Source organism: Barbatula barbatula (assembly GCF_947034865.1).
Source record: "Barbatula barbatula genome assembly, chromosome: 20".
Taxonomy (NCBI): domain Eukaryota; kingdom Metazoa; phylum Chordata; class Actinopteri; order Cypriniformes; family Nemacheilidae; genus Barbatula; species Barbatula barbatula.
This window is the reverse complement of record NC_136783.1, coordinates 12,829,448-12,842,624: the sequence shown is the minus strand read 5'-3', so window position 1 is coordinate 12,842,624 and position 13,177 is coordinate 12,829,448.

Genomic DNA, 13,177 nt, shown 5'->3' with positions numbered 1-13,177 from the left:
TATTATGTAAAATTATTAAACGCTATAGCTTCGGGATGCTTGAAAAAAGCACACAGGTATGTGTCACCAAAAGTATGGACACTTTTTTGGTGCTTTTATGTAACTGGTAAGTGTTGGTGCATTAAAGAGCCACATACTGTAAATTTTAATCATTTCTTTCATTTGTGTTGCAGCAGCATTTTAAAAAGGGCTTGGAAAGAGGTGTTTTTTATTTGCACCTTTCCACAAGTCAAGGCCGATTTACAGGATAGATTGACTTACATTTAAAGAAGAAAATCAAAAAATAAGCACAAAACTCCAAGTACAATCGATAAAAATTACATATCGAAAAAGCTTTTAAGCTGTAATTTGAAAGTGAACATTAAAGAGATATTACAAAGAGAATGGCATATTGAGTTATTCACCATTATTTAGCAAAGATTTGCGAATTGACAAAAGGATAATACAAAAGACTGAATGGGTAGGTAAGGGTGAATAAAGTCAGAGTGATAGCAAGGTGCGAGACTATTTAAAGCCTTAAGTATTAGCAGGAATATCTTAAAATGAATGTACTTGAATAGACTTGAAAAATACACTTTGTCATTGAGGTAAGACATAAACAGGGAAAAGGAGAAAGGAAAAAAGTAACAAACAGTATCCAAAAGTTTTGTTCAAGGAGAATTTAGTTCCCCTTCAGTCGGTCTCTCGACGTTGTGAGAGACTGACTGGGGTTTGATCCTGAGAACCTACCCTCTCCGAGATAATTAATTAATTAAAAAACGCCAATGGGCTTGGCGAATGGCACGCGCACGCCAGTCTCCGCCCCGTGCATACGGGAATAAAAGGAAGATGGCGGCGGTCATTCACTTATCCTTTGTTCTTCGGAACCTGTGTGTTTCTTTATGCAACGCACTTTTACTCGACTTCGAGAAAACTTTTCCTGCTGGATTTACGACGCGGAGCAGCGGACTTCTCCTTTCGTGGACTTCCCCTGGGCGTTTCGGCAGAAGGCTACAGCCCTTAGAGGTAAGTCCCTCCGGCTACGAGTATGTCTCGTAGCTGTGTCCTCGGATGCGACAGACTCATCCCGGAGTCTGACGGCCATGACACCTGCGTCACTTGCTTGGGGCTCAAGCATGCTGAGGCAGGTTTCACTGATTTGGCATGTTCCGTGTGTGCGGACATGGCAATCAGGGTGTTGCGGTCACGGTTGGCTACGTTCTTTTCGAGCGCTGCCACCACCCCGTCTGCTTCCCAGGCGTCTTCAGCCGCTGTTTCGGCGCGGTTGATCGCTTTGGCGAGCGGCGGGGGTGATTCGGGGATTCCTATGGATGTCGCTCCGTCAGCAACATGCTCGCGGACCATCCATACCCCTGCACGCTCACCTGGTTTGTCCCCTATGAGCGGCAGACAGCCGTCTCATAGCGGAAAGACTACGTATAGGGATGATGACTCCATTTCTGTCGCTGCATCGGACAGCTGCCTGCTGGCATCTGATGCGGAAGATTCCTCTGACCCCCTGTCGTCGGGCAGTCGAGTACCAGAGGAGACGGACGCAGAGATGTCGGCCATGCTCTCTCGGGCAGCCGCGTGCATCGGGTTGCAGTGTGTGGCTCCACCCTCCCCGAAACGCTTGCGGCTGGATGCATGGTTTCTGGGATCGGGGCGTGGTCAAAAGCCGCGCCCCGCCCCGGTGCCTTTCTTCCCGGAAGTGCATGAAGAACTCTCCAAGTCCTGGAATGCGCCCTTTTCGGCGCGTATCAGGCAGGAGGGTTCGGCGGCTGTGGCTTCCCTGGATGGAGGAGCGGCTAGAGGCTATGTCGACGTTCCCCGGGTGGAGTGTGCGGTCGCGGGCCACTTGTGCCCGCAGATGGCTGCCACCTGGAGGGGTCGACCTAGACTCCCGTCCAGAGCATGTAAGCTCTCTTCGACACTCGTGTCGAAGGCTTACAGTGCTGCTGGACAAGCCGCTTCTGCACTCCACGCTATGACAGTCCTCCAGGTCTTTCAGGCGAAAGTCCTGAAGGACTTGGACGGCGGGAAGCCCGACCCAACTCGCATGAGTGAATTGCGCACTGCCACAGACCTCGCGCTACGGGCGACGAAGGCCACGGCGGGCGCCCTGGGTCGGTCGATGTCCACAATGGTGGTCCAGGAAAGGCATCTGTGGCTTAACCTTGCGCAGATGAGCGACGCCCAGAAGGCTCGCCTTCTAGACGCGCCCATCTCGCAAGCCGGGCTGTTTGGCGATACCGTGGAGGACGTAGCGCAGCAGTTCTCCACGGTTCAGAAGCAGACCGAGGCGATTAAGCAGATCCTGCCGCGCCGCGACGTGGCCACCAGCAGGTCGTCACGTTCTCGGCCGCAGTCTGCTTCCCAACAGCCCCGCCCTCCAGCGGTGGCACCTCCGGTTCCAGGACCCTCCCATAGGACGACCCGCCAGAGACGTCGAGCCCCGCGGAAGAAGGCATCTGTCCCCCGTCAGCAGTCCGCCAAGAGCGCTGCTAAGCGGCCCTGACGGGACGAACCTAGGGGAAGTTTCATTGGGTCCGATCCCGGCCTTTCCAACGCTGGATCGGGGAAGGACGCTGCCTGCCGCGTCTCCATCAAGTCCGGGCCCTTTTCAGGGCCCGGCACCCACTTACTCACAAAGAGAGATATTTCCCCTGGGTTTTCCTCCACAGCACTCTCGTCCAGACGGTGTCTTGGATGGATCGGGCCGCCGACTGCAATCTCCCCCGGATGTTGCGTCAGGCCGCCGGAAGCAGGTAAAACTACAGAGCCGTCAGCCTCCCAGGGGGTCCCCCCTTTGCGAGGTGACCGCACTGTCAGCCACCGAACCAGCCTTCCCCGGCACGGTGAAGCAGATTGTCCCTCTGGTCCCACTGTCGCGGTTCTTGGACGCTTGGCAGCGCACCAGCCCGTCACACTGGATAGAGAGGACAGTCCGTCTCGGTTACTCGATCCAATTCGCCAGGCGCCCCCCCAAGTTTCGGGGCATTCTGTACACCTCGGTGCGAGGAGAGAATGCTTCCGTGCTTCGGGAGGAGGTTGCCGCCCTTCTGGCGAAGGGTGCGGTCGAACCCGTCCCTATAACCGAGATGTCGTCCGGGTTTTACAGCCCGTACTTCATCGTGCCCAAAAAGGGCGGGGGGCTGCGGCCCATATTGGATCTGCGTCGCCTGAACAAACACCTGCACAGGCTGCCGTTCAGAATGCTGACGCAGAGACTCATCCTGGGCTCGGTACGTCACCAGGATTGGTTCGTGGCAATCGACCTGAAGGACGCGTACTTTCACGTCTCTATTCTTCCCCGACACCGACCGTTCCTACGGTTCGCGTTCGAGGGAAGGGCGTATCAGTACAGGGTCCTGCCATTCGGTCTGGCCCTGTCTCCACGGGTTTTTTCCAAACTAGTGGAGGCTGCCTTAGCTCCTGTCAGGGAGCAAGGCGTGCGAGTGCTAAACTATCTCGACGACTGGCTTATCTTGGCACACTCGCGAGATGTGTCGTGCACGCACAGGGACCTTGTGCTTCGGCACCTAGACCGTCTAGGCCTCCAGGTCAACCAGGAGAAGAGCAAGCTCTCCCCCGCGCAGAGCACCTCTTACCTCGGTATGGAACTAGACTCTGTCCGTATGACAGCACGTCTCACCAACGAGCGTGCACAGTCAGTGCTGCGCTGTCTGAGGTTGATCAGTCAGCATCCCTCGACATCGCTGAAGATTTTTCAGAGGCTCCTGGGGCACATGGCGTCCTCGACGGGTGTAATCCCTCTCGGGTTGATGCACATGCGGCCGCTTCAGCACTTGCTACAGAGTCGGGTTCCCTGGACGGCGTGGCACGCCGGCACCAGGCGGATTACGGTAACGCCGCAGTGCCTTCGCACTCTCTTACCCTGGTCAGACTTGACCTTTCTACGGGCGGGGGTCCCGCTCGGACAGGTTTCGAGGCGTGTCGTATTAACGACAGACGCCTCCCTGCAAGGGTGGGGTGCGGTGTGCAACGGGCACGCAGTATCGGGTCACTGGACGGGTCCCCGACTGCGGTGGCATATCAACTGCCTAGAGTTGCTAGCAGTCCATCTGGCACTGAGCAGGCTCCAGCCCCTCGTGCAGGACAAACACGTGCTAGTCCGGTCGGACAGCACGACTGCTGTGGCGTACATCAATCACCAGGGCGGCATACGCTCACGGCAGTTGTCGCAACTCGCCCGACGCCTCCTCCTCTGGAGTCAGCAGGTGACGAAGTCCCTGCGGGCCACGTTTCTCCCGGGATACCTAAACCAGGCAGCCGATGCGCTCTCTCGTCAGGGCATTCCCCGCGGAGAATGGCGGCTCCATCCCCGCGCAGTCCAGCTCATATGGGAGCGGTTCGGTCAAGCACAGGTGGACCTGTTTGCCTGCCCGTACTCCACCCATTGCCCGCTCTGGTACTCCCTGACCAAGGGTCCCCTCGGCACGGATGCCTTAGCACACAGCTGGCCGCGAGACAAGCGGAAGTACGCCTTCCCCCCAGTGAGCCTCCTTGCACAGGTCCTGTGCAAGTTCAGGGAAGAGGGGCATCAGGTTCTGGTAGTGGCGCCATACTGGCCCACCCAGACCTGGCTCTCGGATCTGGTAGATCTGACGACGGCCCCCCCCTGGCCCATTCCCCTGTCGAAGGACCTGTTGTCGCAGGGGAAGGGCACGGTTTGGCACCCCAACCCAGGCCTCTGGAGACTCCATGCCTGGCCCCTGGACGAGACGAGGAGACCCTAGGGGGCTTGTCGGTAGCGGTCCGGGAGACTGTTCTACAGGCTAGAGCCCCTGCCACTAGGCGGTTATACGCCTACAAGTGGCGCCTCTTTTCGTCCTGGTGTTCTCCCCGGGGGGAGAACCCACGGAATTGCCCGATCGGGTCGGTGCTGGCCTTTTTAAGGCAGAGACTTGAGAGTAATCTCTCCCCTTCCACTCTGAGAGTGTATGTTGCGGCCATTGCTGCACATCACGATCTCGTGGAGGGTAAGTCTCTCGGTCAGCACGACCTGGTCAACAGGTTCCTCAAGGGCGCGAGAAGGGTGAATCCACCTCGACCGCGCTCTGTACCCTCTTGGGACCTTAACGTGGTCCTACAGGGCCTTGGTACGGCCCCGTTTGAGCCCCTTGGAGTTGCCAGTCTCCCTCATCTGTCGATGAAAGCTGCACTCCTGACGGCGCTCGCCTCTATCAAGAGGGTGGGGGACCTACAGGCATTTTCCGTGTCCCAAGGGTGCCTAGAGTTCGGGCCCGGTGACTCTCACGTGGTCTTGAGACCCCGGCCCGGTTACGTGCCCAAGGTTCCCACCACTCCCTTCCGGGACCAGGTGGTGAGCCTGCAGGCGCTCCCCTCAGGGGAGGAAGACCCAACCTCTAATGTGTTGTGTCCAGTACGCGCGCTGCGCCTCTATCTGGACCGCACACGGAGCCTAAGAAGCTCCGAGCAGCTCTTTGTCTGTTACGGAGGACAGCACCCGGGGGGGGGCTGTCTCCAAACAGAGACTGGCGCACTGGATTGTGGATGCCATCACGGTGGCATACCAGTCCCAAGATCGCCCGTGCCCGCTGGCAGTGAGGGCCCACTCCACTCGGAGTGTGGCCTCCTCGTGGGCACTGGCACAAGGCGCCTCTCTGGCAGACATCTGCAGTGCTGCGGGTTGGGCTACGCCCAGTACCTTCGCAAGGTTTTACAATCTTCGCGTGGAACCAGTAGCAGCCCATGTCCTTAACGCCCCCGGCGTGTAGGACGGACTCCTGTTCTGGGCGTACGCCTGCAAAAACGCCTTCTCCCCTTGCTAGGTGAGACTACGGCGTTATTAGCCTCCCTACTTTCCCCTCTAGGCGAAGCATAGGCATTCCATCCATCACTAAGCATTGCACTTGGTAACAGACTGAGCGGAGCCGTCTGTTAGAACCAGGTCCATTATAGGTAGAGTCATCCCTGCTCGGGCAGACCCCTGTATTAGGACTAGTGCCCCATACATAGTGACTCCCCTCTGGGTCGTCCCGTGTGTTGAATTCCTCACTCAGGATTTCCCGATTGGTGAATCTGTGACCTCCCCGCCGGTGGTATCCCACCTGGATTGTCCCCCTATTCGGGCTAACACCTTCCGCATGATCTTCTCCCCGCCGGGGAGACCATGTTAGTATCTCCACATGTAACCTCCCCTTGGGTAGGATGTGGCCTCCGTAACACACTCTTCTAAGAGGAGAGCAGTGTTCCCCAGTATTCGGCTCCGGACAGCTCCTCGCTACTAGAGGCGTACGCCACTGTCCGTGAGGCCGTCAGTAGAGGCTTCTCAGTATGACCAATACTATGTGACTGGAAGATTACGTCTCGCGGTAGCACTATTGGGCACTAGCCCAGTCAGGGTCGCTCCGCTAGAGGTCGTGATATCGGTGCAAGCACTGTGGCGTTTAAGATTGATCCCCAGTCAGTCTCTCACAACGTCGAGAGACCGACTGAAGGGGAACGTCTCGGTTACGTCTGTAACCTCGGTTCCCTGATGGAGGGAACGAGACGTTGTGACTTCATGCCACAACGCTGCACCGAATCACTGCAGTGAACGTTCCAGGTTCCTCAGTACAAAGGGTAAGTGAATGACCGCCGCCATCTTCCTTTTATACCCGTATGCACGGGGCGGAGACTGGCGTGCGCGTGCCATTCGCCAAGCCCATTGGCGTTTTTTAATTAATTAATTATCTCGGAGAGGGTAGGTTCTCAGGATCAAACCCCAGTCAGTCTCTCACAACGTCTCGTTCCCTCCATCAGGGAACCGAGGTTACAGACGTAACCGAGACGATTTCTATAGCCAGAATCTATTGACAGAAGGATATCATTAGTTAGACATGGCTACAACAGAGGTCAGGTAAATAACGACAAAACTTTCATTTTATTTGCTATGAATGTAAAGTATGAACTGTACCAGCTGAAAACACAGAGAAAATGCTTAAGAAATATTGAAACAAATATCCAAACAGACATGATGCTTGACTAATTATAACTGTGCCTCAATAAAACTGCATTAAGTCAAGCAGCCACTCATAGATTCGTTGATATTCTTAGTCAACATAAAGGTTCAGTCTTAATAATACACAAAAGAAAGCAGTGTGTCGCATATTTGAGTGTCTGGTCATATTTGCATCTTAAAAAAAATGTATCTAAACTGTGTCTCACGTTGCCCTACGTTCTTCACGTCTTATTTCAAAGTGAGATGCAAGTCTGAGGTAACCAAGACAATCTGTAAAGCTCTAGACGCATAAACAATCCAATCGATAAATATAAAAGTAAAGAAGTCACATGATTATGCATAAGCATCAAAAGTCAAAAGTTCTCTTTTACATCTTTTATAAACAGTCTGTAAATGTAGAAATTTTACGTGCCTTTTCTTTCGTGCCTTCTGTTCTGTGAATTTAACAGAACTGATTTGACTAAAACCGTGACGCATTTCAAAGATGAATAATATCATATTCAAGTCAGCAAAGACTTAAGCTCAACAATTGTCTGGCTGGCCCGGCGCTATAGAAATGCTAAAGTTCTAATTACCTCTTTTGCTGATAAGTGCTGTAAATCATTGCTGTAAGAGTAGGGGTAATAATAGCAATAATGAAAGTCTAGTTCATCTGAAGTATCAGATAATGCCAGCAGGGTCTTAATGCTGGCAGGGTCTTATATTCTGAAGATGTGATTTCAGGATGTGTTGGAAAAAGCAGAAAGTGCATTAACCAAACGGGTGCCGTACATCCGAAGGTGTGTTTTATGTAATATGTGAAACGTGTTGCGTTACAGAGTAGCGCGTGTGAACGGAATGGAATCACAGAAATGACATTGCCCGTGTCGCCTTGACAATCTCACAGAGGATACAATCGAACCGTAAGCCAGCTGTCATGCCCTTGATAAACTCAATACTTTCAACACAGAATCGACTTAAAGTGTGGACAATAACTGCTAAACAGCTAACCGTCCACGTTTCATATCCCCAGTGCTCTGATAAATGATAAAGCTGCTGATTAAATCATTCTCTGTGCTCCAGATACACGTGAAAACCTTTGACACATCCCAGATGAAACGTTTGTGAACGATGCTGCACGTTAAAAACTGGTGGTAAAAATCAGACAAATAAAAATCTGAGTTTAAACATAAAATTCCTGTTTACAAAGTTTATCTGAATTTTACAATGGCTTCTCATTCATCCAATCAAAAATTACAGTCAGAACAGTCAACAAGAATACAAAACTATTCATGCGCTGGGAAATCGCTGTCACATAGTTTTCAATTCATCCAAACACCACATCATCCTCAAATTAAATGACAATGTACGATTTGCTCTCTCACACACACGTTTATCACAGCACGATATCTTACGGACTTTTGCGGACAGAGACATTGTTGGCATTATGGGGGTTACACGAGGCCAAAAGCAGCTCCTTTCTTTCCAGTTAACTTCTTCGATTGATCTATTACACCCTGGCCATAAACCAGACAGATAAGAAGCTCTCTAGCTTTTTGGTAGATTGCGCAGTGCTCTTGTTCTGAGGTTAGTAATAACTTTCGAGCGCGGGACACGGCAAATGGACATTGGCACGACAGAAGAAGAAAAAGAGATTTATCTATCTAATGGATAAAGGCTCGGACAGAGGAGCGTCATAGTGGAGTGAGAGCCGTGAGGAGGTGTCGGGGGCTTTATTTCTGGGGAAATGAGAGATCTGGATTCCGTCGACACCTAGATGGATGAGAGCGTACTTAGGAATTGATGACCTTCTTTCTATCTGTCACATAGGTTTGTAGAAAAAGGCCTGGACCCCGATTCAGGTCCTTGCTGCGTAGGTGTATTATTTATTTCACCGAGGGCAAGTAAAGAAGACCAGGGAACTGTATTGCATCTGCCACAGGGAAACAAGAAAATACAGTGCCAAAAATGAAAACATACTCATGAGGGATTTTGTTGTGACCGTGTTCTATTGTTCTACTTTTGTGAAACACAATTTTGTGATTTTCATAAAATAAAATGTACAATTACAAAAACTTTATTTATGTAAATAAGAAATGAAATTTGACTTTTTTCAAATGTATTTCCAAAGTGCTTTTCACAGTTGTACTGTTGCAAAGCAATTTACGACATAAACATATTAATACAGATAGTAATGACAAAAGAAAAAAAAGACAAATATGAAACAAATATGAAAACATAATAATTCATAAAGTTTTATAAATGTACAAATATATCTCATTACTTAATGTACAGCCGATTCTTAACAGCATATAAACAGGATTGTAAGCAATCCAATTTTATAAGGATTGGCCTTGAAAATCACAGTCCACTTCCATTGTATATAGAATGCATCTGCTTGGGACACCATTACTGTGACAACCAAATGTTCATTTTTGGGTGAACTGTCCCTTTAAGCCTCTCTTTTGCGTTCTCTGTCAGGCATCTCACTGCCATCAAAGTCAAACACTCCAAAAGGCCTAAATTACGCATGCTGCGCAGGCCCTCTCCCCGGCCTGTGATATGTTTGAGCCAATCCCATAATAAAAGATGCGGCCATACATATTCATGATAGGAATCTGGTAATTAGTGAACTCCCCCCACAACACATACACACACGCGCACATTAAACACACACATACGCCACTCAACCTCATGCATATTTATTGCTGTGGCCCGGCAAACAAAGACACTGGCAGTTCGGGGCATTCTCCATTAACACAGGCAGCAGTGTGTGATGGTGGTGATAGCAGGGCTGCCACTCATAGACGCCGCGTTCTGGGCCCACGCGTCCCCCCTGAGCGGGGAGGAGGGGAAATGGGAGAGGATCTCCTCGCTGGTGACTGCCTTTCCTCTTTGAGTCCCCTAATTTCCACTTTGCTGAAATGCAACCCGGCATCATTATTGCATCAGGATTGAAAGGCGACTATTGAAAGCCTCTCCGCGATGTTAGGAGCTCTACGCTGACGGGACACTCCCAAAGGGACGGGCACTGGAGTAGTTCACACATAAATACGCTCACGAACATACTCTAGAGCCTACACACACACAATACAGAGCAAAACAAACACTTATATTGTTTTGTGCACACATTTCTGTCAAGTGTTCGATTAGATGTGCACTAGGTCGGATGTATGTAAAATGAAATATGTCTATCAATCGATTCAAAATTAATTCAGTTAGTTAATAAGTTAACTAATCCCAATCGATGACATATATCAATATGTGATAGCAAAAGCCTTTAAACAAAGATAACAATATTGTGGCAAATAAATGTTTTTCATTTCAAGTCCAGTGTATGAAATTTAGAGGCATCTAGCGGTGAGGTTGCGAACACTACGGCGGTGGACACAAGGCTAAAGCGGCGGTCAGACTTGACTTTTCCCTCAATCGACTTCCATTCATTCGCATGCGAATGCCACAGACCGGAAACGAAAGACTGTCTGAAGATATTTTCCTGCGTAGCAAAGTTCAAGTTTGGTGAACTCTGACCTGCGAATTCGCATCACGTGGGTGCGTGAGACCAATACAACAAACGTCAAAGCGTGACCCCTCGGTACAGAAATTAAAAATATGGAGGATTCGCTCCCGCCCGTTTTCGTACCACCGTCCGAACGAATTTCGCATGCTCAAAGTCAAGACTGACCGCTGCATAAGATGATGACACATTTTCGCTTCTTCACGAAAGGAGATAACATATTTACGAAACACACTCTGTAGAGCAGTTTGTCCCTTCAGGGTTACTGTAGAAACAACATGGCGAATTTCATGCAAGGGTACCCGCGGTGTATGTAAATAGAAATAAAAATTATAAAAACGTAACGTCAATAGATGCTCCCAAAAAATACTTACTGGATCTGTAATAGATCCATAAAGTTACTTTAAAATATAATATATTGTATTTGTATTAGGATTCCTATTAAGTCTACCACTGACCTACAGTAACAATCTCAAGACTAATATGAATTTTTACTCATTCATACATTTTAGTATAATCTGATTTTACTAGATTACACTACGGTAAGAGCATTATATTTAAGGAACATACTGTAAATGAACACCCTCAGTACAAACACAAAAACAGACACGCGTGCATGAATCCTTCTGTTGTAAACTTTTAAACGGAAGGATATGTTATAGCACTGATGCACAGACATAGCAAGTGACACTTTCCCTATTTGAAATGCTTTCAAGATTACATAGAATTCAGCCCTTCCTTAAGTGGAAATATGTAATAATCCGGACATGAGAGCTATTAGACAGTCAATCTGCTCGAAGCCCACTCATGCGTTTAGACTGGCCCGTGGCTCGAGGTGACATCATTATAAGAGGGCTCATAGATCTTCTGTTGCTCTCAATAGGTCTCGCTCAGACAGAAAGGCCGACACGTACAAACGCGAAAACAATAGTGTGATCACGCTTCTCTTCGCACACGTTGCAGCTGACAGGGGTATACAAGCGCATGTGCACTGAAGGCAAATCACAGCAGACCATTCATATCAAAAACAAAGGAAGGAAAAATAAACACAGGTTAATAGCCTTTTTGGGGGGGGTGCTCACATTTAAAATAGTCTTTTAAAAGAATTAAAGGTGTTCATTTATGACGACTGGGTCAACTTTCTACACCTCATACTGGATTATACACGCTATCTGCATGTGATCATTACAGTGCAGCTTTTCAGTAACAAGGTCACCGCTGCCTCCGCAGATGCGGATGCGCTGTATGCAGGGGCGGCCCAATGGGCCCCTTATTGTAACCGCCTTTGATTGACCGGTTTTGTCATCTGAATGGTCTGATTGTGAATGTGTGTGCGCATTTGCGAGGGTTCCCATTTACCAAAGCAGCGCTTCTCATCTTTGACTGCAAGACCGTGAGTGTGTCGAGCACAAACGCTAAAAACGACAAAATGCTCTTTGACTCTAAAGACGGCTGTGGTCACCAGGAGACACTTACACTTGCATAGCGTCTAATCCTTCAGAGAGACTGAGATGTGGAAGAGAGACAGGGGGCAGAGTAGATAAAAAGCAGGGGGTACACATGCTCAATTGAATTATAGCTGGGCTCTGCTAGACGGATTGCTCCCCAGTGCATCTTTATGTTTTCAATGTACTGCATAAATCCACACCTGAGCATTCCTTTAGGGACACTGTGGATACACATAGTGATATGCTTAAATATAAAGCTGAAGGTTTCACTGTATTCAGTTATTTTTTTTAAATGCAATCTGATTTATTTACTGTTAGTGGATTTGATACGAAAGACTTCTATAGTAGAGGTTATTTAGTTAAACACTGATTTTAGTAATTATTAAAGAATATTCATTATTTGGACAATGTTGCAGACACTACAATGTACAAAATTGTGACCCTGCATATTAAAATCTGAAGATTAACTGAGAATATGCAATGTCAAAGACTGAATTCATAGTGAAGTTAAGGGCTGAAATAAAACTTTGATGTTCATTATTCAGATTACGAGACTTCAGTCTCGTTTTCACAGACAGGTTCACAGATTTTGTTTAAAGATAGCAAACAAGCCTCTGAAAATCCACATTTAAAGGGATAGTTCATTTACAATTACAATTCTGTCATGAATTACTTAACCGCAAGTTGTTCCAGACCTGTATACATTTCTTTGTTCTGTTGAACACAAAGGAAGATATTTGAAAGAATGTTCCAAAAGAAGCAACTGGGATTTCTGGGGGACATTTGAATATTGTTAAAATAAAAGATGCCCCGGAACATTTTTCCCCCCAAAATGTTTCAAAATATTGTTCAAAACAAAAAAGATATTTACATTTACATGAGTCAAACAATAAAAAGCATTCTTAGAATAAAAAATTCTCTGTCACACACTCAGTCACAATATACAACAGATATGTCTTTTCGAAGGCTGCGTCCTCTGGAAATCGCATTTGTTGGCCATCGAAGCTGTCTGTTTTTTAAGTAAAGCAATCATTACATTTCAAAGAAATAAATGATTGTTCCGCCTCACAAGGAATAAATGTTGCTTTTATATAATGGTTGCTTTGTAACAATATTCTACGCAATCACACAGTTTTGCAATGTAATGTAATGACATCACGACGTGATGACATCACAACGTCATTTAGATGCAAAAATCATCCTGCCTTAAGCGATTTCACAGAAATCAACTTGGTAACAGTGCTACAAACATCTAAACAGATCTGA